The 19,502-nt window shown below is 39.5% G+C and overlaps 1 protein-coding gene and 1 pseudogene across 3 annotated transcripts in view; both read right to left on the reverse strand.

Annotated features, from left to right (window-relative positions):
- Magi2 (membrane associated guanylate kinase, WW and PDZ domain containing 2) overlaps positions 1 to 19,502 on the reverse strand; it is a 1,345,877-nt gene that overhangs the window by 384,634 nt on the left and 941,741 nt on the right. The window lies entirely within an intron of this gene.
- On the reverse strand, positions 4,014 to 4,114 carry LOC114630070 (annotated as a pseudogene).

The raw sequence follows: 19,502 nt of genomic DNA on the forward strand, positions 1-19,502 counted from the left end.
CCCAACTATGTAGCATTCTTGGAAAGGTAGGACCATAGAGACAGTGTCACAGTCAGTGGTTGGGAAAGAAGAGATAAAGGAAACACAGGGGATTTTTTTTAAGTCATTTGAACTATTCAGGACACATTGGAATATACACATGACACAGCCAAGTGTTAAAATCCACGAGAACCAAATAATACAAAGAGAGCAGTGTACAGTAAACCATCGACATTTGCTGATATCCTGTCAGTATTGACTCATCAAACTCTAACAAATTCACCTCTGAGAGTAAGATGTTAGTGACAGGGTTGAGTAGTGGGAGGCAGGTGTGGTGGGAAGAAGCATATGGAAAGCTGAATTTTCTGTTCAGGATGGTTAACTAACCTAAAGCTGTTCTAAAATACAAAGGCTAACTTGAGATCAGTAGCAGAGCTCTGGAGGGTGAGACAGGCAGAGAAAGACTTGAAGGGCAGTGGGGACAATGGAAAGCCTCTCAAATAAAGCAAAAGTAAGAGTAGAGGAGGAAGAAAAAGAGAGAAAACCCAAATGTTCAAGTTTAAAAATATTTTTAAAATGACATTGTTTGCCATTATAATATTAGTTTGTCATGCACTTCCTATTGGATGACAAGGAAATCTAGATTCTGTCATCTTGCTCTGTTAATAATTATAACTCCAACTGTGAGTCCCTGTGTCTCTACTAGAACCTGCCTCTGACATTCACCCAAAGTGAGCCTCAGTCCCGTTCTCCCCATGAGTATCTCTAAGCACAACTTTTAATCAGCTGTAAAATCTGCTGTTCATTTCATTCCCATTTCTCTGACATTCACAAAGATAAACGGAGAGATTATGTTATCATGAAACAAGCAAACAAACAAACAACAACAACAACAACAACAACAACAGCTCATGTTTCCCTAAGCACACTGTCTGAGCCCTTGCTGCAATTTCTTGCTAGATGGTGGCTGCTTTCTCTCCACTCTGAGCTGTTCTACATTCCAGTTTTCTTTGTTTGAATTCACTTCTGATTTCTCTGGTGACTCTCTCTTTGCTAAGTGTTCAGAAGTGACTCCTTGGTCTTTCCTACTTGGTCTTTTCTCTGTCTAAAATATTGGCAATGGCTATGTCATTCGGGACTATAAAAGACATCTGCTCTTTTAAGGAAGAATGGAACCCCACACTTCTCCCTATATCAGTCATGTCTGCAATCTGAGGGCAGAAAATGGCTATGAACCACTTAAAAGAGAATTACTAGATTAAACAAAAGTTTATGTCTAGTGTCATCTATATAAACCAGAAGGAATAGAGCCCTCGAGTAAACCCATGTATTTAAGTTAAGTTGCTCCTACACAATAAACTTCTCTTACTCTTTTTTTTTTTTTTTGAAAGTGTAAAAGGCAAGGACTCTTGCTTTTGACTGTACCTATAACAATGTTACTGAGAGACTGTACCTCTCTATGACAGGGGACTTTGTCGTTATGAGTGGTATGGAACACTTGGGGAAGTGCATCTCATTCTGAACTTTAAAGCTTAGTTTTTTAATTGTTAATTTTTGTTTTACAAAATTGTGCCATCAATTCTCTGACACATTCTACCCCATTATCTTCCTTAAATATTGTCTTAAATGACAATTGTGCTCTAAGAATATTTTAATCTCTGATAGACTTGACTCTAAGTGTCTTTTGTATTCACTCACTCACTCAAAAAACAATGCACACATACTCCAAGCTAGGTACAGAGACAGTCACTGCTAAAAGTCAAGTCACCAACACTCAGTCTCTATTTTCAGTGACATCACCACATAGTCAATATTCAATCAATTATTGAATACCTACTATGTGCTAGGATAAAAAGACTTGTGGAAATGAACTCCAGTATAACAAAATAATTGTATCAATAGAATATAGAAATCATGGAGGAAGATGGGATGAACTTTATAGATGTACAAATGAAAACTAGTGTGGTAAGTAGTTCAGGAATATTAAAACAGACAAGATGGGAGGAAAAGGGTCTGACAGAGAGCACATATAGACATTGGTGGGTACATCAAAAAGATGTGAGATATATATATTTGTAGGATAGTATTCAGATACACAAAAGGATGAAATTCTGACATTTGTAGCACACCAAGACAGTAAGCCATGTGCAGAAACAGGCACTACATGATCTCACTCAGATGTGGAATCTGAGAATGTTGACTTCACAGAGATTGAGAGTAGGGTGGTGGTCCCACAAGGTGAGAAGTGTTGGGGAAGGGATATAAAGAAAGGTTCATCTGTGGCAACTGTGTTACAGTTAGACAAGAGCAAGAAGTTCTGGAGTGCCGTTACAGAGCTTGGTGACTACAGAATGTGATAACATATTGCACATTTCAAAACACTGCAGGAAAAGATTTTGAAAGTTTCCAACATAGAAGTAACAGATGTTTGAGGAAGACAGGTTGATTTAATTTAATTTAAATATCACATAATATATCTCCGTATCAATGCTTCAATTACCCCAATAGAGTGTATATCTGTGATGTTTCGCATATAAATTTAAAATTCAATTCAATTCTAAGAAGTGTTTTGATAGTATATTTCTTTCTTAATGACCATTTAAAACTATTATGAAGGAAGTAACCTATATTTTCTAATAGAAGATAACCAATAACTACAACCTTATGCATGCAAGATACACATTTACAAATAATCTACAAATCACTGCAAAAGGTTTTTTAGACAACCATCTCTAGAGTTGTCTGCTGAGCAACACAAAGTCCACTAGGAACTTCAAGGGGGTCATGTCCTTCTGTTAAGTTTGCTATGCCTAAGGACACCTGGAAGGCAGCTTTCAACCTGCTACCCAGCTCCTCTGCTTTACAGGTTACCAGAATGGTCAGGGGTTAAAAGCATTTTGACACAAGTATTCTCCCAGTTCCATGGTGAGTTCTCTACTTTATTCTTTTGTTCACAGCAAAACAGGACACTTTTGGAAGCCTTATGGAACTTTCTAGTTTTTAAAATTGGTTATCAGATACTCTTAGATACAAATCAGAAGATTTGGAACCAGACTCTATAATGAGTAGTTGATTGATCCTTGAGTGAGATAATTCATCTCTTTAGGTCTGTTTCATTATCTTCAAATCTGGAATAATACCTACTCAGGGATATCATGAGAATTATGTTATATGATGTGTTTAAAGTTTCCAACAGAGCTTTAGATAAGGTATGCTCCTAAAATAAAATGGACCCTTTCTTCAGTGCTGAAATCAAACCCAGATCCTTATGCCTTCCAGGCAATCACTGTTCCATTGAGATACATCTCCAAACCATCCACATTCCTCTTCCTCTCCTTTCTCTTCTTCTTTCTCCTGCTCCAGTTCTCCTTGTTGCTCGTTCACCTGCTCTCTTCACAAGAACGATAACAATGGTGTGGGAAGGAAGAAGACAAATTCTGTACAAACCATATAGCAAAGCAGCAGGTAGTAAGCTAAATGATTCTGATCTCAATTGTTAGACAACTGTTCGAGGTAAGAACAGTAACTTCCATGGATGAAAGATGAATTTGATGTAAAATTGCTCAGGTCACAGTCATTTTAAGTGAGTAATCAAATCCACTTCTATTTCTGAAGCATACATATAGTTTTCAGGGTGTACCAGTTCGAAAACTAAGTATTTTCTCTCACACACATCCAGTGATCCATAAATCTCTTTTGAGTGGTATGTCCAAATATAATTTATGTGTTGGCACAGTCTTCTGTGTTCAATTTCTCGTCTGCTTATAAGGTTCTCTTTTTTTAAAGAAACCAAGAACACATGTTATGTTTTTGTTGGAATTCTAATGTACTAATATATGTTTTAGATAATACCAAGCAATACAGAAATTATCAGAGAAGTTATTATTGACACATCTGTGATGCTGTAAAGATGCCAGGAGGTTGTGAGGAAGGATCATCAGCTGTTTACTACCTACTGCAAAATGCAACAGCCTCAGGAAGACCTTTCCAAGTTACAGTTGGCTTTTGTCAGGCATCCTTTGTCAGAGCTGGAGCACAATATGAAATGCTTCATGAATTTGCATGCCATTTTTGCAGAGGCCATACTAATCTCTGTATTACTTTAGTTGTAGTGTATGTGTTACCAATCAAGCACCATAGTAATATTTTAACACAGCCAACTTGAGGGGCAAACACGAAACTATCAATAGCTGCAAGTGTGTTGATCAATGGTGGATGGTGCCTCACATGCAATTCTTATTCTGGATTGTATGCTTCTATGTTTGTGTCTGTGGATATGTGGACATGTATTCCTTTCTCATTCCTGTCTTACACTTTTACATGTAGCATGAATATGGTAAAGAGTCTGTCTTCTAGTCAGAGCATACAGCGTTGTGTTTATAGACTGCAAGGAATCTGTTGTTTGTCAGTGTTGTTCCTTTTTTCTGTTTGTTCTTTTTGTTTGTTGTTTTGAAAAGTAGAAAAAAACCTGCTAGTCGATGACTTGTTCCTTCTTTCTGGTTTGTATTCCGAAGGTGAAAAATCTACAAATTTAAGTATATCTTTAAGTCAGAGGCTGTGGACAAGAGGAGGTGTCTAGCCTGATAAAACTGCATACGAAGTGCTTTTGGATTTTCAAACACCAAATTAATAATTGGTGTATCCCTAAATTTCAGTAAATAGAAATGGATTTTTAATTTTATCAATCTGATATATTTTTTAAAATGTATGCCTTTTTGATAATTAAAACGTTTAAATGTGGCAAAACATTTTTGAGTTTGATCAACACAGACATTTCTCTAAGTATGACAACAGGTCACAGCAGAGGAAGCCGTTGATATGGAGTCCTGTCTCCTTGTCACCTAACTGTAATCCCCTTGGTAAGTAAAGACACAAAGAGTTGCATTCACAAGACTCATTTCACTTCTCAGTCACATCAACTAGGACCCTATAACCTAAGCCCCATAAAAAAATAAAAATAAATTATAAATAGAAGGGCCAGATATATTACATCACTCAAGCTCAACAGTATTACCAACTTCTTCATCCTTACACATTTTGGAAAATACACTGACATGGGACAAATTGTACAAATTTAACATTCCTCCATGTCCCCGTTAAGGGTGCATGGTGAACAGTAAAGATAAAGATTACTTTAATTAATCACCGAGTCCCATAAAACTTAATTGAATCTGTTATTTTCACTTCTGTGTTTTCTCTTTCTTAAGTGTTTCTGGCCTTGATATATGCAATTATTCTAAAGCTAATACTTCAACGAATAGGCAAAGATCTTTGGACATTTGAGTGCTCTTAAACTCCTCAAGCTACTTAGTGTGACCTTTAGATTTTGAAAAGGTGAATGTTTTACATATCTGTACACTGACAAGATAAATGTACATCTAGACCAAGTGAAGATTAGAACAGCCTCAGCCATTGAGGCAAATGCAGACATAATGGCTGTGGACAGATTTCACAAATTCTGAATTGCTTTTTCTTCTTGGACTTTTACTGGACTGCTCCCTAGGGCATCTGTTAATACCAAAGTTCTCTAGTGCTCTCGAAAGTGACAAAATAAAATAGCCATTTATTATCTAATCCCCGTGCACAGCTGGCTTTACCCTACCAACTACTTTGATATCACGTAATTACACTTATTTTTTTTAAATGGATTAAACTGAAACTTTTAGAAGAAAAATCTAGCCATCCAAGGTTTGATTTGGTAGCAATAGAATTTATGAGTGCTTTTCAGGAAAATCTCTGTATGTAAACCAGCAAAGCAAGGCAATTCATGTGAGTAATATAATCATTTTGAAACTGCCCTTTAAGATTCAAATCCTGGGCTGTCGATGGCTCAGTGGTTAAGAGTACATGTCACCCTTCCAGAGGACCCAGTTAAATTCCCAGCACCCACATCAGTTGGCTCACTGCACTTGTATATCTAGCTCCAGGGCATCTGATGCCTCTGGCTTCCTTGGACTCTCTTGAGCACATGTGAGCACACACACACACACACACACACACACACACACACACACACAGAGATATATTAAAAACAAATGTTTTTTCAAAAGTGATTAAAATTTTCTTCCTAGTTTCATCAGTTAGCAAAGAATCCTGCTTCTGTGCACTGATTCCTTCAAGGTAGAGTGAAGAAACTGATTTACAGTTTCATTTCAAAGTGTTATTTCCAAATTCTTACTTGAAGTGATCTTCTGCTGTTGATAGAGTTGAGACAAAATGTCTTTTAAATTACCAACACTAGGCACAGACCTTTTTTTTCTTTTACACCTCGTCTGCTGTTCCCTTTCCTGACTGATGACTTTCTTCTCCATCTTTCCCTGTCTTTTACCACCTTTTCACATGTCATTCTTCATACATGTATGTATCCACTCAAACTATTCATCATTTCTGCTTTCCACTCTTGAGTACCTAACCTTTTCTAGGAGGTGGACATATTACCTGTTCTAAGTCAATAAAAATGTTTACCTTTCAAAGGTTTTAAGAATTTGTGCATGCGCATGTGTGTGTGTATGTGTGTGTGTGTGTGTGTGTGTGTGTGTGTGTGTGTGAGAGAGAGAGAGAGAGAGAGAGAGAGAGAGAGAGAGAGAGCTTACAGAGGGCAGAAGGCATAAGACCCACTGGAATTATATTTGCAGATTGTTGTGAGCTATAGGACATTGGTGCTGAAACCAAACCAGGAGTGTCTCTAAGTATAGTAGGCATTCTTTAATGACTGAGTCATTTGTCCAGTCCGATTAAAATATTTCTTACATTGAATGATTTTGTAAATCATGTCATACTAGGTGAGGATTTGTCTCCTTGCTGGCTTATATTTGGATAGAAATATAATTTCAGTGCCAAGAATGTATTCAAAAGTAAAGATAAAGAGGAACTGAGCTCCAGCTACCATAGTGACAGGAATCAAGGCATGTCCAAAACATCTGCCTTTGGAGGTATGGAACTGCTCCAGTTTCCTGATCAAAAGGAATATGCAGATGTACAGCACTGAGCCCCATCATCTGAAAGCCTGCAACTCCTTCCCCTACAATAGGCCTATTCACCATACGACTGTGGGAGTGGAGCCCGCAGCCCACAGGAAAGGAGTGGTATTGGTTCTGAAGTTTAGATTGGGTCATAGAAAACAAGTCTTTTCTTTCCTGAGCACCATCATCAATACGAATGCCCATGCAACACTCAGCAATATCAGGCACATGAGCCTTAAGAACTAGTACCACTTTCATATAAACTTGGTAGCCACTTGACGAGCCAAGGCAGCTCCTGTGAAGCCTATGATGATAACGAGAAAGCAGACTAGCCCCACCAAGAGCTCAAGCCTCACACCCCAGAAACAAGAGAGCCCCACTGACTTTTCTTTTCTTTTTTTCAACTACTACCAAAAAAAAAAGAAAAAAAAAGAAAAAGAAAAAGAATTGGATCCTAAGTTTTGTATGAAGTGGGTAAATGTGTGTGTGTGTTGATCTTGGTTGGAAAGAATCAGATATATTCTGTTTTTCTGCACTTATGTATTTTGAGTATCATTAAATGTTGCAGAAACTAGTTTAAATTAAAGGTGACTAGTACTAGTTTTATGCTTCCAGTCTATCCTGAAGCAAAGACTGCACTGCTTTGGATCTGACACTCTTGGCAGTCTCACTGAGGAGGGTTCTGTGAGGAACACACAGAGCAAGCATGATTAAAATGTAAAGTCGGGTGGTTGTAAGATGTGGTGTGATTCTGATTCTAAACAACGTTTAGTTCATATTTTCAAAGGCAAAAGAAAAATGTTCCTGGTCCAAGTTTCACACAATAATTGAATTACTTTGCTTGGGAGATTTATTTGTATGAATGCAGTTGATTGAAATCAAATGTGTGACTCCTCGTGGGTGGAATGTTCAGGATATACGTTTGTCTAAACCTCAGTTTTTGAAGAATTAAAATGATGCATGTGTGTGTACTTTGTCTAAGACTTAAAGGGTTTCAGTCTCCCCTTGCCTTACATTTTTTGTGTATGTCTTAATTCATTTTTGCTATAGTTGTAGGAAGAATACTATATTTTTCTGACAAAAACTATCACTAAAAATTAAACTAAGAACAGGACTGGGGAATTTTCTCAGCAGGCAAAGGTACTTGTAGTATAAGCCAGAACAACTGAAGCCAATTCCCAGAACCTACATTTAAAAAGCCAGACACCGTGGCATGCACCTGTAATGTCAGAGCCCCTACCAGAGGTGGGTATGTTGGGTACAGGAGGATTGACTGATGTTTGAGGGACAGAAAGCCTAGAGTATGCAAAACAACAGGAGAGACCCCCTCCTGACTAAGGTGGAGGAAAGAACTGACTGCTGAATAGATCATTGGACCTTCATTCTCACACTTCAGGGTTGTGCTCCTGTTCTGGGTTTCTGTCTCTCTCTGTATTTGTGTCTCTTTTTTGTCTCTCTGTCTTTGTCTCAGTCTCTGTGTCTGTCATACAGGCATGCGAGGCTCTGGGAGTTGTGGAGCTGTGGGGAGTAAGCCTGGAGCAAGAGTGGGGTTGAGGCATGTCTGAGCCCTGGAAATCTCATCCTGAGCTTGGCAGGAGTATTACCCCGCACCGGACCTGCATGTCCTGGCACATGTAGAGCTGTGCCCCCACCTTTGACCCACCAGAGGAAGTCCTGTAGCCTGATAGCCAGGTCAAGCTTGTTTTCCCCTTACAAGGTCATATCCAGCAGCACTTGGAATTACTCTTCATGCAAATGAGGCTCACCACCACCACCTCAGCTCCAACCAATGCTATGCATTCTCCTGAAAACCCCTACCTCCTCCCCGAAAGTTTAAAAAGCCTTTGTTCCCATCAATTAGATGAGCTCCCTGAAGCCTGTCTTCCCAGATGTCTGTTTCTTTCTGTACTTCCACATCACCTGAGGTCTCTATCACGCTCGGCCATTTCCATCCCATTTTCTCCCTCAGGTCATTGGTCTGATTGCAGTCCATCATGCTATTAAGGGAGGGGGACCAAAGTGGGACTGATAGCTGGCACCCAACATGAGGCTCAAAGAGGCTGCATAACACACAAAGGGAAAGAGGTAGATAAGCCATCCCCTACAGGGCCATTGATCTGCCTTGCTGATCTTGCTTCTCCACTTTGAGAACTGCTTGTCTGTCTTTTCTGTCTGTCCATTACTTCTGGGTTTATACCATCATGAGGTATCAAACACTGCAAAAGGGCAATTGAAACCCTACATCCTGGCATGGATGGAAGGTCATAACTTCTACTTTGTCCTCCTTCAAACAAACAAACAAACAAACAAACAAACAAACAAACATCATTTCCCCAAAAAAACCAGTGATGCAAATGTCCAGCAATGTTTCTTTCTGTCTGAGGTACTTCTAACCTTTCTCCTTCAGAAAACATACTAAGAAAGGCCACCTTTCTCTCCCTCTCCTCCCTTTCCCTCTCTTTTCCTCTCCCTCTCCCTCTCACTTCTCTCTGTCTCTGTCTCTGTCTCTCTCTGCCTCTCTGCCCCCCCCACACACAGAGTTATAGAAACCCTAGGGGGAGGAGATTGACAGTGATTTGAAATCAAAAGGCAGGATAAAAGCATGAAGTTTTTTTTTAATTGGAAAATATAATTGCATTTTAAATGAACCTATATTCTTTACATCTAGGCAAGCCTAGGAATGGGACTTTAAAATGTGACATCAATAGTAATGATGAGAAAAATAAAACTTCTCAAGGGATATTTAGAGTAAAAAAATTGGTGTCACAACAACATGGACTTTGATAGGTCTATTAACTTTGCCACTTCTTATCAACTATGCAGAGTAAAAGTCTCTGATTTCAGCGTCTGACTTAGTGAAGGAAAATTAATAGGCATGGTTTTACAAAACTTTCCTTCAACTATACTTTAAAAACCTTTAACAATATTTATATTAAATGAATGTTTAATAATTTCCCAAGCAGGTTTAAAACTGTAAAACTGCTGTTCACAGACATGTTCAAGGCCTCAGCAGGCAGGGAGAAAGGAGAAGACCTCCCACCCTGACAAACCAGCATGGTCCCTGAAAATACAGTCTTTGATATGTCCATGGCAGAATTTCAAAGAAATGTGATGCATAGTATTCAATCAGCACACAAAATGATGCCTGGCTGAACTTTCTAGAAGGTTTGTAAAACTGGGAAACTTGTAGCTCTAAGTCCACGGATGCAGTCTCTAAACAGCAGAATACCCAGGGTGCTGTGGGCTAGAGCGAAGGTGCAGCTTACACAGAAGGATAATGAGCTTTGTTGTAATTGCCCAGAAGACTTTGTGCCACTGGTTTGCCTTGAGACAGGGGTTATTTCCAAAGAGATAAGCTGAGGGGCTGGGAAGGTACCTCAGTCTAGTCCTCTGCAAACATAAGGACCTGAGATCTGATCCCCTGAACCACATAAGTTGGTCACAATGGTGTGTACCTATAATTCCTGCACCAAGGGGGAAGACAGGTGAATCCCAGGGATTTACTCGTCAGACAGCCTGGCTCAATCAGTTCTGGTTCAATGAGAGACCCTTTGGCAAAGAATAGAGAGAGGACAACAGCCAACATAGACCTCTGGCCTTCCCACTAATATGCAAGGGTGAGAACCCATGTATATACACATGAATACATAAGTATGTCCCTAATACACACAGAGAGACATTGAGACTTTTGGTGGATTGTAGATAAAAAAGCTGTATCCTGAAAATAGTTAAGGAAACAATTCAGACTTTCAGAAATATTCCAGTGTCTGCTGAGTGTTCTTTATAACTGAAAAGAAAAATTCAGGTAAAATCTGTAGCCAAGAAATCAAGAAGACTTAAGGTTTCATGGATAAAAGTTATCATTTAAGTATTAAGGAAGTGGGAGGTGAGAAGTAAACCAGAGGGCAATATTAGCAAAAACCTTTGTTTATTTTCTAATTGGAGTCTCTGAGGCCCATACATTCAGCACAGTCGCCTTTGTGGAAAAATGAAAGCATGTGTCAATGGTACAGCCTGCACAGCAAATTAAACATGTGGGAGTAAATGCTATTATGCAAGATCCTGGCATCTGAGGGGGAAGAGCAAAGAAGAAATGCATTCTGGAAAATTGCCTCTGTCAAAGAAAGCTGGGGTAATATTGAGAATGTGATGGGCTAGAGAGACCAAAAGTAAACAAAGCTTTCTTTCAGGCAACCAAGAAAAATAGAGATCACTATTATCGTCCAAGTCTACTGTACATGCTAAATAGTTGTTCAGTTGGTGCTTCATTCTTGCATATATCTAAGAACAACTGAACAAACACTTGCTAGAGACGGTGGGATAGAGGAAGGCAGGCAGGAACTGACCAGGGAGAGAAGAGACAGAGTGAGTTACCCTCTTAGTGTCTAGTTTATCTACAGGGTGGCAAAAAAGACAGTCTATGTAACGTATTCATAACTGAGTCTGATATACCAAGGTGATCAGGAAATGCTAAATGTCATGATCATCACCACCACCATTATATTTTAGAGAGAGGGTATGCCAGAAATGCTTTCTTTGTCAGCATTACCAATATACCCTCCTTGAAAATCCTCCTATGTGTATGTCAATTTGCTTTGATTTTGCTTATATTCCCTGTATTACATGGGTTCTTTTATGCCATATTTGCCAATAACTTTCTTATTCCAAAAGTCAGTGGGCAACAGCAGGTTTTACACATACATGAACACACACACACACACACACACACACACACACACACACACACACAGAGAGAGAGAGAGAGAGAGAGAGAGAGAGAGAGAGAGAGAGAGAGAGAGAGAGAGAGAGAGAGAGAGAACTTGGAACACACTATGGGATCTTGACATCAAATCCCTCTCCTCAGAGCTCAGGGAAAGCCAAAGAAGAGAAGATAGAAAAGGCTGTAAGAGTCAGACGGGATGGAAGAACCAGGAGGACAAGGTCCTCTCAATCAACTAAGCAAGGCCTAGCATGTGCCTGTCCAGGTCCTCTGCACAGACATTATAGCTTTTAGTCCCGTGTTTTTATGGGACTCCTGAACATGTGATGAGTGTGTCTTTGATCCCTGTTCCTGCTCTTGGAGCTCTTTTCCTTCTGTTATCTTTCCTTGTCCAAAACTACTGTGATGATCTTCATTTTATTTTATTACATTTTAGCATCATGTCTGGTTGTTATCTCTTAGACGCCTATTCTTTTCTACAGGCAGACAGAAGTAGAGGATCTGGATGTGAGGAGAGGGGGAGAGGAACTGAGAGGAGTAAAGGGAAGGGACACTGTTATCAAAATATATTGTATGAGAAAATAATCTATTTATAATAAAAGAAAAAAATCCTTGGGTAATTTTGAGTTTATACTTAACCTGGATACTACATTCCTTCCCGTCACTGATGAATTCTGTTTAGGGGAGGCCCATCTCCTTTTAGCTTTATGTAAACCTTTCTGTTCACTTTTCTCTCAAGCTTGTAGCCACTTCTAGGTTTCTATAAGGATGGGAAAATCTAGGGTGCTTAAGCAAATATGGTTCTAACATGCTCTTACAACTATAGTTTCAGGGGCATGGAAAATATGGAAGTATTATTTACAGGTCAGATTCTCTTTATTTCCTTTAGCAGTGGTGAAGACTGGATGATGATCAAGTGGTCCACCATTGAGCTACATATCTGGGGCCCCACAGATGACTTCAGAAATACACTCTGCATGTGTTAGTCATACAAGAGTATAGTCTATTTTAGTGTCCTAGATCAAATACATTTTTCATAAAATGAAATAAGATATAATTTTTCAGCAGTAATATAAAAATGAAAGTACTACCTTGAGCAGATAGACAGATGGTATTTTCTTGAGGTTTTTTTTTTTTTTATGCGACACTTCCTGAGAGAGTTGGAAAAAATGCTGAGTGATGAGGTTGGAAATTCAAATAAACAGCATGTGGGGTTGACTCCAGCAGCAGTTTGACCCTATTGTTATGATCAACTTCAGGAATAACTTTGTAAACTGTAAATTTTATAATATATCTGTTTTAAGTGTGCCTTCATGATCACTTTTCTTCATATTATTTATTTCAAAATTTTAACTGGAAAAAATGAGTTCTCATGCATTTTCAAAATAATAGTTAATATTAAGAGAATATAACAAATTTCACAAGCAAAATACTTTTTTTTTCCAACCAGGACATCCATGTGTCCCCTCTATGGCCCTCATTTGTACCTAACCTCTCTGGGTCTATGGTTTGTAGTTTGGTTTACTTAATGGGTAATATCCACTTATATGTTATTACATACTATATTTGTCTCTCTGCATCTAGGTTACCTCACTCAGGATATTTTCTAGTTCTATCATTGCCTGATGGTTAATACTTTATTGTATAAATATACCACATTTTCTTTATCTAGTCTTCTGCTGATGGATATCTAAGTAAGTTGTTTATAGTTTCTGGTTATAATGGATTTTCCAGGTGGACTGGGGACAGGTTGGGATGGAAGTGGGAGCTATCAGGTAGGGGGAAGATGTGATGAAGGGAGGAGAGAGTATAGGGAGAGACAACTGGAATTGGGGCCATTTTGGAGTAGGGTTGAGACCTAGTAGCATGGAAATTTCCCTGGGATGCATGAGGGTGATCCAAGTGAGGACTTCTAGTAATGGGACTTATATAGTCTAAACTGGCCATCCCTTATAGCTAGGCAAGGCTTCAAGTCGCAGTACCAAGTTGCATTTGGTTGAGTTGTTGGCTAGAGAGGCCCTATGGAAGTCTCCAAATAATTCATGATGATACTAGGACAGAAAGTCACCCCCTCAAAACTGAAAACAGGAACCCATTGCTAAGGGTAAAAGCCACACAGCTCATTGAATGTAGAGAGGTTGAGCTGGTGCCTGTATGGAGCCCTCACAACTACATTTTAGTCTCTTTAATTTGGGAAGGTACTCTGCAGGCTACCAAAACAGAAATGTGGACACCAAGCCAACCACAAAACCTTTGACCAATAATCTGTTCTGCCTGGAAGATGTTCTGGGACAGCGGTGGCAAAGAATTTCTAAGAGTGGCCAATCAATGTCTGGTTTAACCTGAGGCCTACTCTAGCCCTACACTGCCTAGATGGTTCAGAACCAGAGGCTGGATAGACTTCGAGCAGAACCAAACATGACTGATCTCAACAAACAAGACAGAAACAAAATCACAACAAAATGATTCCTAATGATATTCTGCTGTACTCATAGATCAGGGCCTTGTCCAGTTGTCACCAGACAGCCACAGCCAGCTGGGAGCAGACACAGAGATCCACATCCACATATTATGGAGAGAAGGAAAAAGTCTAAATTGGAGGTCTCCATCAGGTCCCTCACCTCAGAGCTCAGGAGAATCCCATGGAAGAGGGAGAATCCCATGGAAGAGGGAAAGACTCTAGGAGTCAGAGGGGATGAAGAACACCAGGAGAACATGGCCCAAAGAATCAGCTAACTAGGGTTCATATGGGCTCACAGAGACTGAAGCAGCAAGCACAGGACCTGAATGGATTTATGATAGGTCCTCTGCATATATGTTGTGGCTGTTAGCTTGGTGTTTTTGTGAGACTCCTAGCAGTGGGAGTGGGTGTGTATCTCGTGGTGTATCTTGTTTGCCATCTCTTGGGAAGCTGTTCCTCCTATTGGGTTGCCTAGTCCAGCCTCAGTATGAGGGCTTTTTCCTTGTCTTACTGTATCTTGTTTTGTCATGTTTGGTTATTGTCTCCCGGAGGCCTGCTCTTTTCTGAAGAGGTAGTGGAGAAAGGTTGGATCTTGGGGAGAGGAGTGGGTGGGTCACAGAGCAGGGAGGTGTGGAACAAGGGAAAATGTGGTTGGGGTGTATTGTATGATAGAATCTATTTTCAATTTCAAAAAATAAAGAAAAGTTTTTCAGTGTCTTCAGTGTTAAACAAATATAATTCAACATATTTGGGCTTCCCATGCATACACAGATGGTACTGTTTTGCTAACCCATTTATCCTGGCAATAGCAGGTGTCTGAAGGTCAGTCACTGGAAGTCCTCAGAAATAAGGGCAGGCTTAGTAGAGTGTAGATCTTAATGTGTAGACCCTCAAAGGACAGGATAACAATGGGCACATGGGGGCTTGTGTCATATTCCTGACCCCAGTAAACGCATCTCACCTGCACAGCATACTCCCTTAAACAATGTACATTCACATTGTTTGAAATTCTTGAGCTATTCTCAATGGAAGCTGTTGTTTCAAACACTTCTGCGATCCTCTATGGCCCAGAAGAAGAGTAATTAAGGAAAGATGCACAACAGGAGAGAAAAATTGTAGGTTAACATGTGCAAATATAGGGAGGTCTCTTCCAAAGTGCCAGGTTCTGAGAAATGTAGATTTTTTTTCTCTAAGAGAGCAAATAATTGTCACAAATGTGTCCTAGATGGAGGCAGAAAATCAAATATATACTATTTAATGATTATAACTTTCTCACTTAACTTTCAGAGTTAAAAATGCCATCCATTATCCATTAGCATGCAGTGAGACCTGAAAACTACACAGTGTACTCGTTCACAATACCTGTTACTTTGGCAGCTTACCTCTTGAGTGGCCCACTGACTACCCTTTCTTTGCTCTGACTTAGCCTGTGCACTTTGGCCTTGAAATTAGCCCTAGACCAAAGATTCAGTTTAAATAGGTGAACTTGGATCACCAACTATCCACATGGTTCAGTCTTAGTGGTTGGATTAATTTCTAAATATTTACCTTGACCAGTGTGTCTCCACCACTCACAGTGCACAAATCCTCCATCCCATTCCAGAGGCTTGCACCTCTGTGCCTTGACCTATCGAAAACCCCTTTCTCTGTTTTCCTTGCCCTTTAGCATAACTTCCTAATCATAGCTAAAGGAACAGCATTCCTGATCTGCTATTTAATCAGCCCTCACTGTGAATATCCTTTCCACTCCGAGGCTGTTATTGTATTATACTGGACCTCAATCATTGAATTTAGTTTCTTTGAAAGAAGATAGATACTGTGTTCCATTCAACTTTGTACAAGACTGTGAACATAAACTGGAAATTTAGAAGCTACTTTAAACACTGTATGTGTGTGTTTGTGTATGTGTGTTTGTGTGTTTATGTGTATGCATGCATACTTGCACATGTGTTTCATGAACACTTCCATGTGCCAGGGTAATTAAGCTATTTGGATTATGTCAGATATAAACAGATTTACAAGTAATTAAAGCAGGTGAAGACCCTTATAAAGAAGTGCTAGAAGAAGTTTTCTGTTTACCATTTATTCTGCAAAGTTTCACTGAGCTCTGATTGGTGTGTGGGGAAACCTGACAAGGAAACCAACAATGAAAAGGCCTAGGTAGGAAAATAGCAAGTATTTACCAAGGACATTCTATGTGGTTGGTGGCCAGAGTGCTAGGGGTCTTATAGATATTCAATAGACATAATGATCTGAAGCATAACCAAGATTATGATCTAGGACTGTGTTGGTGCATTGCCTTCACAAAGGGACTTGTCAGAGAGTTAGGACAGGAGAGAAATCCAGGTGTCTGTTACTCATTATGTTTTGCCCTGTACCATAGGGTTGAAGAGAAGGCTTTTTTCTTGCTAGCATACTTCCAGGTAGTGAAATTAAGAATGGCTGCCCAGTCATTATATTGTGTTAGTCAATTAGAATCAACTTGTAAAGAGGAATGAGTGTTTGGGTTCATTGTTTCATATATTCTAGTACATGAATGACTGATGTTTTGGGGTATGGTAAGAAATATATCATGACAAAGGAAATCTGGAAGCAAAAGATAGACAAGAGATAGGAAGGGCATGGGTCCCAGTATTCCCTTCAATGGCATACTCCCAATGAACAGCTTTTCCAGGTGTATGCTTATGTGCCCACTCCTCTCTCCAGATCTGTATCATCTCCCAGCTACATAGAGGTAAGGAAATGAAGTTTGTTGAGGTCTTCAGACAATGAGTTGGTCGTGATGAGAAGCAAGTGTAGCGCCAGTCCCAGCATCTGCATACTTGACCAATATGGTGTGCTGTCTCGAATGTAGCAAGATGTGCTCATGTTAGTTCGTACCCACTGAATTCACAAGTATGCTTAATCCTCACAATAACCCTGTAGAATCAGCTCCTCTTAGGACACAGCAATGCCTCATCCTCTGTAATCCAGAGCTATGGGCTGTTGTAGGCATGGCTGTTCCCCTGGTAGAGAGAAGCCGAAGTCTCACTGATCAGAACTAATTGCCTAATTGATATGCTTCAGATATCTTACCAAGCAAATGACAGTTTAATTAAAACAAAATTATTATCCATAGCAGTGGGAGTTAAACTAATCAGAGATGAGAAATGAAGAGTCAGAACTGAAATGAACAGATTCCCTTGTAAGCAACTCTAACAATAAATTTATGGGATGTTGCAACCAGTAGAGTGACTAGCTAGCTAAAGCACAAACTACTAGCTGCAAACACAGGCTACAGTTTGGGACATGATAAAATCAAAATGCCAAATTAGATGGGGAAGGATGGCCTACTCATCAATGGTATGGAGACAAGCTTGACATTGGGGGAAAATAGTTTTGTTTACAGTTATGTTTGACATGACCACTAGAGTAAATTATTCATTATAATAAAAATATTAATTTTGTTTGAAACTGAGCTTAACCCTTTAGCCCAGGCTGGCCTCAAACTCATGGTTATATGTCAGCCTTAGCATCTCCAGTACTCTAATTCCCTACATTATAATGAAATGTTTACAACAGAACGAATGGTGGAAATAACTTAATAGGCAAAGAATAAAACCATCTTGCAGAGAACACCAAGCGATTACTTAAAAATAACTCATACAAACTTTTTGTTCATTTGTTGTTAGTATCTTCCTACCCTGGTCCCATACTACTAGAGAATGTATAAGAAACCACTGATTGTGGCTGTCAGTAGCGAAGACAATTACGTAGAAGTCAGTGAGATTTTCACTTTTGATCCATTCTGGGTCATGTAACACATGACTTATTCAAATGATCGTTCTAAAAAGTCAAAAATAACAAGAAAATGTTCTGACTTACTGCTCAAAGGTCCCACTCAGTGCAGCTTTGGGGTAGGTTTATTAAACTTAAAGAGACATACTTTCTCATTTTTATATGAAGATTATAATGAGTTTTCTTGTTTTATAAGGTTTAAATTAGGTAATGTATAGAAAGTTTTTACTATAGTAACTTACAGAAAAACACAAGAACTCTTTTCTGTAATCTTTTCCTTAGAGATGGAAATCAGAGACCATGATTGGGGGAAATTGAAGAATAGAGTTGAAGGCATTCAAGACATTACATTAAAGACTGTATTATATCAAGTCCACATTCTCTGAATTGTACCTGTCCATTGATGTATATATTCTAATGATGTATATGTGTCCACACTGAATTCATATAGAAAGTCTGCTGTCTGCCTGTTATCATTCTGCCTCTTTTTAACATTCTTTTTTTTATTGGATATTTTATTTACATTTCAGATGTTATCCCCTTACCCCATTTCTCCCCCTACCCTGCCCAAAACCCCCCATCCTCCTGTTCTATGAGGATGTCCCCCGACTACCCCCACTCCTAACCTCCCCACCCTCAAATTCCCCCACACTCATCATCCAGCCTTCATGGAACCAAGGACTTCCTCTCCCACCTATGTCCAACAAGGCCATCCTCCCCTACATATACAGCTAGAGCCATGGGTCCCTCCCTATGTGGTCCCAGGCTGGTGGTTTAGACTCTGGGAGCTCTGGTTGGTTGGTATTGTTGCTCTCCTCATGGGGCCACAAACCCTTTCAGCTCCTTCAGTCCTCACTCTAACTCCTCCATTGGGAACCTCATGATCAGTTTAATGGTTAGCTGTGAGCATCTGCCTCTGAATATGTGAGACTCTTGCAGACCTCTAAGGAGACAGCTATATCAGGCTCCTGTCAGCATGAACTTCCTGACATCCAGATCAGCATCTACCTCTGGTGACTGCACATGGGATGGATACCTAGGTGGAACGGTCTCCAGATGGCCTCTCCTTCGTTTCTGTCTCACACTTTGTCTCCATATTTGCTCCCTTGTGTATTTTGTTACTCCTTCTAAGAAGGACCTAAGCACTCACACTTGGTCTTTCTTCTTCATGAGCTTCATGTGATCTGTGAGTTGAATCTTGGGTATTTCAAGCTTCTGGGCTATTATCCAATTATCAGTGAGTGAATACCACGTGTGTTCTTTTGTGATTGAGTTACTTTACTCAGGATGATATTTTCTAGTTCCATCCATTTACCTAAGAATTTCTCGAATTCATTGTTTTTAATAGCTGAGTAATACTCCATGACAAATGGGACATCATAAAATTGCAAAGCTTCTGTAAGGCAAAGGACACTGTCAATAGGACAAAATGGCAACCAATAGATTGGGAAAAGATCTTTACCAATCCTACATCCAATAGAGGACTAATATCCAATACATACAAAGAACTCAAGAAATTAGACTCCAGACAACCAAATAACCCTATTAAAAATGGGGTACAGTCCTAAACAAAGAATTCTCAATTGAGGAAACTTGAATGGCC

Source organism: Grammomys surdaster, unplaced genomic scaffold (genome assembly GCF_004785775.1).
Source record: "Grammomys surdaster isolate TR1022 unplaced genomic scaffold, NIH_TR_1.0 325, whole genome shotgun sequence".
NCBI classification, from domain to species: domain Eukaryota; kingdom Metazoa; phylum Chordata; class Mammalia; order Rodentia; family Muridae; genus Grammomys; species Grammomys surdaster.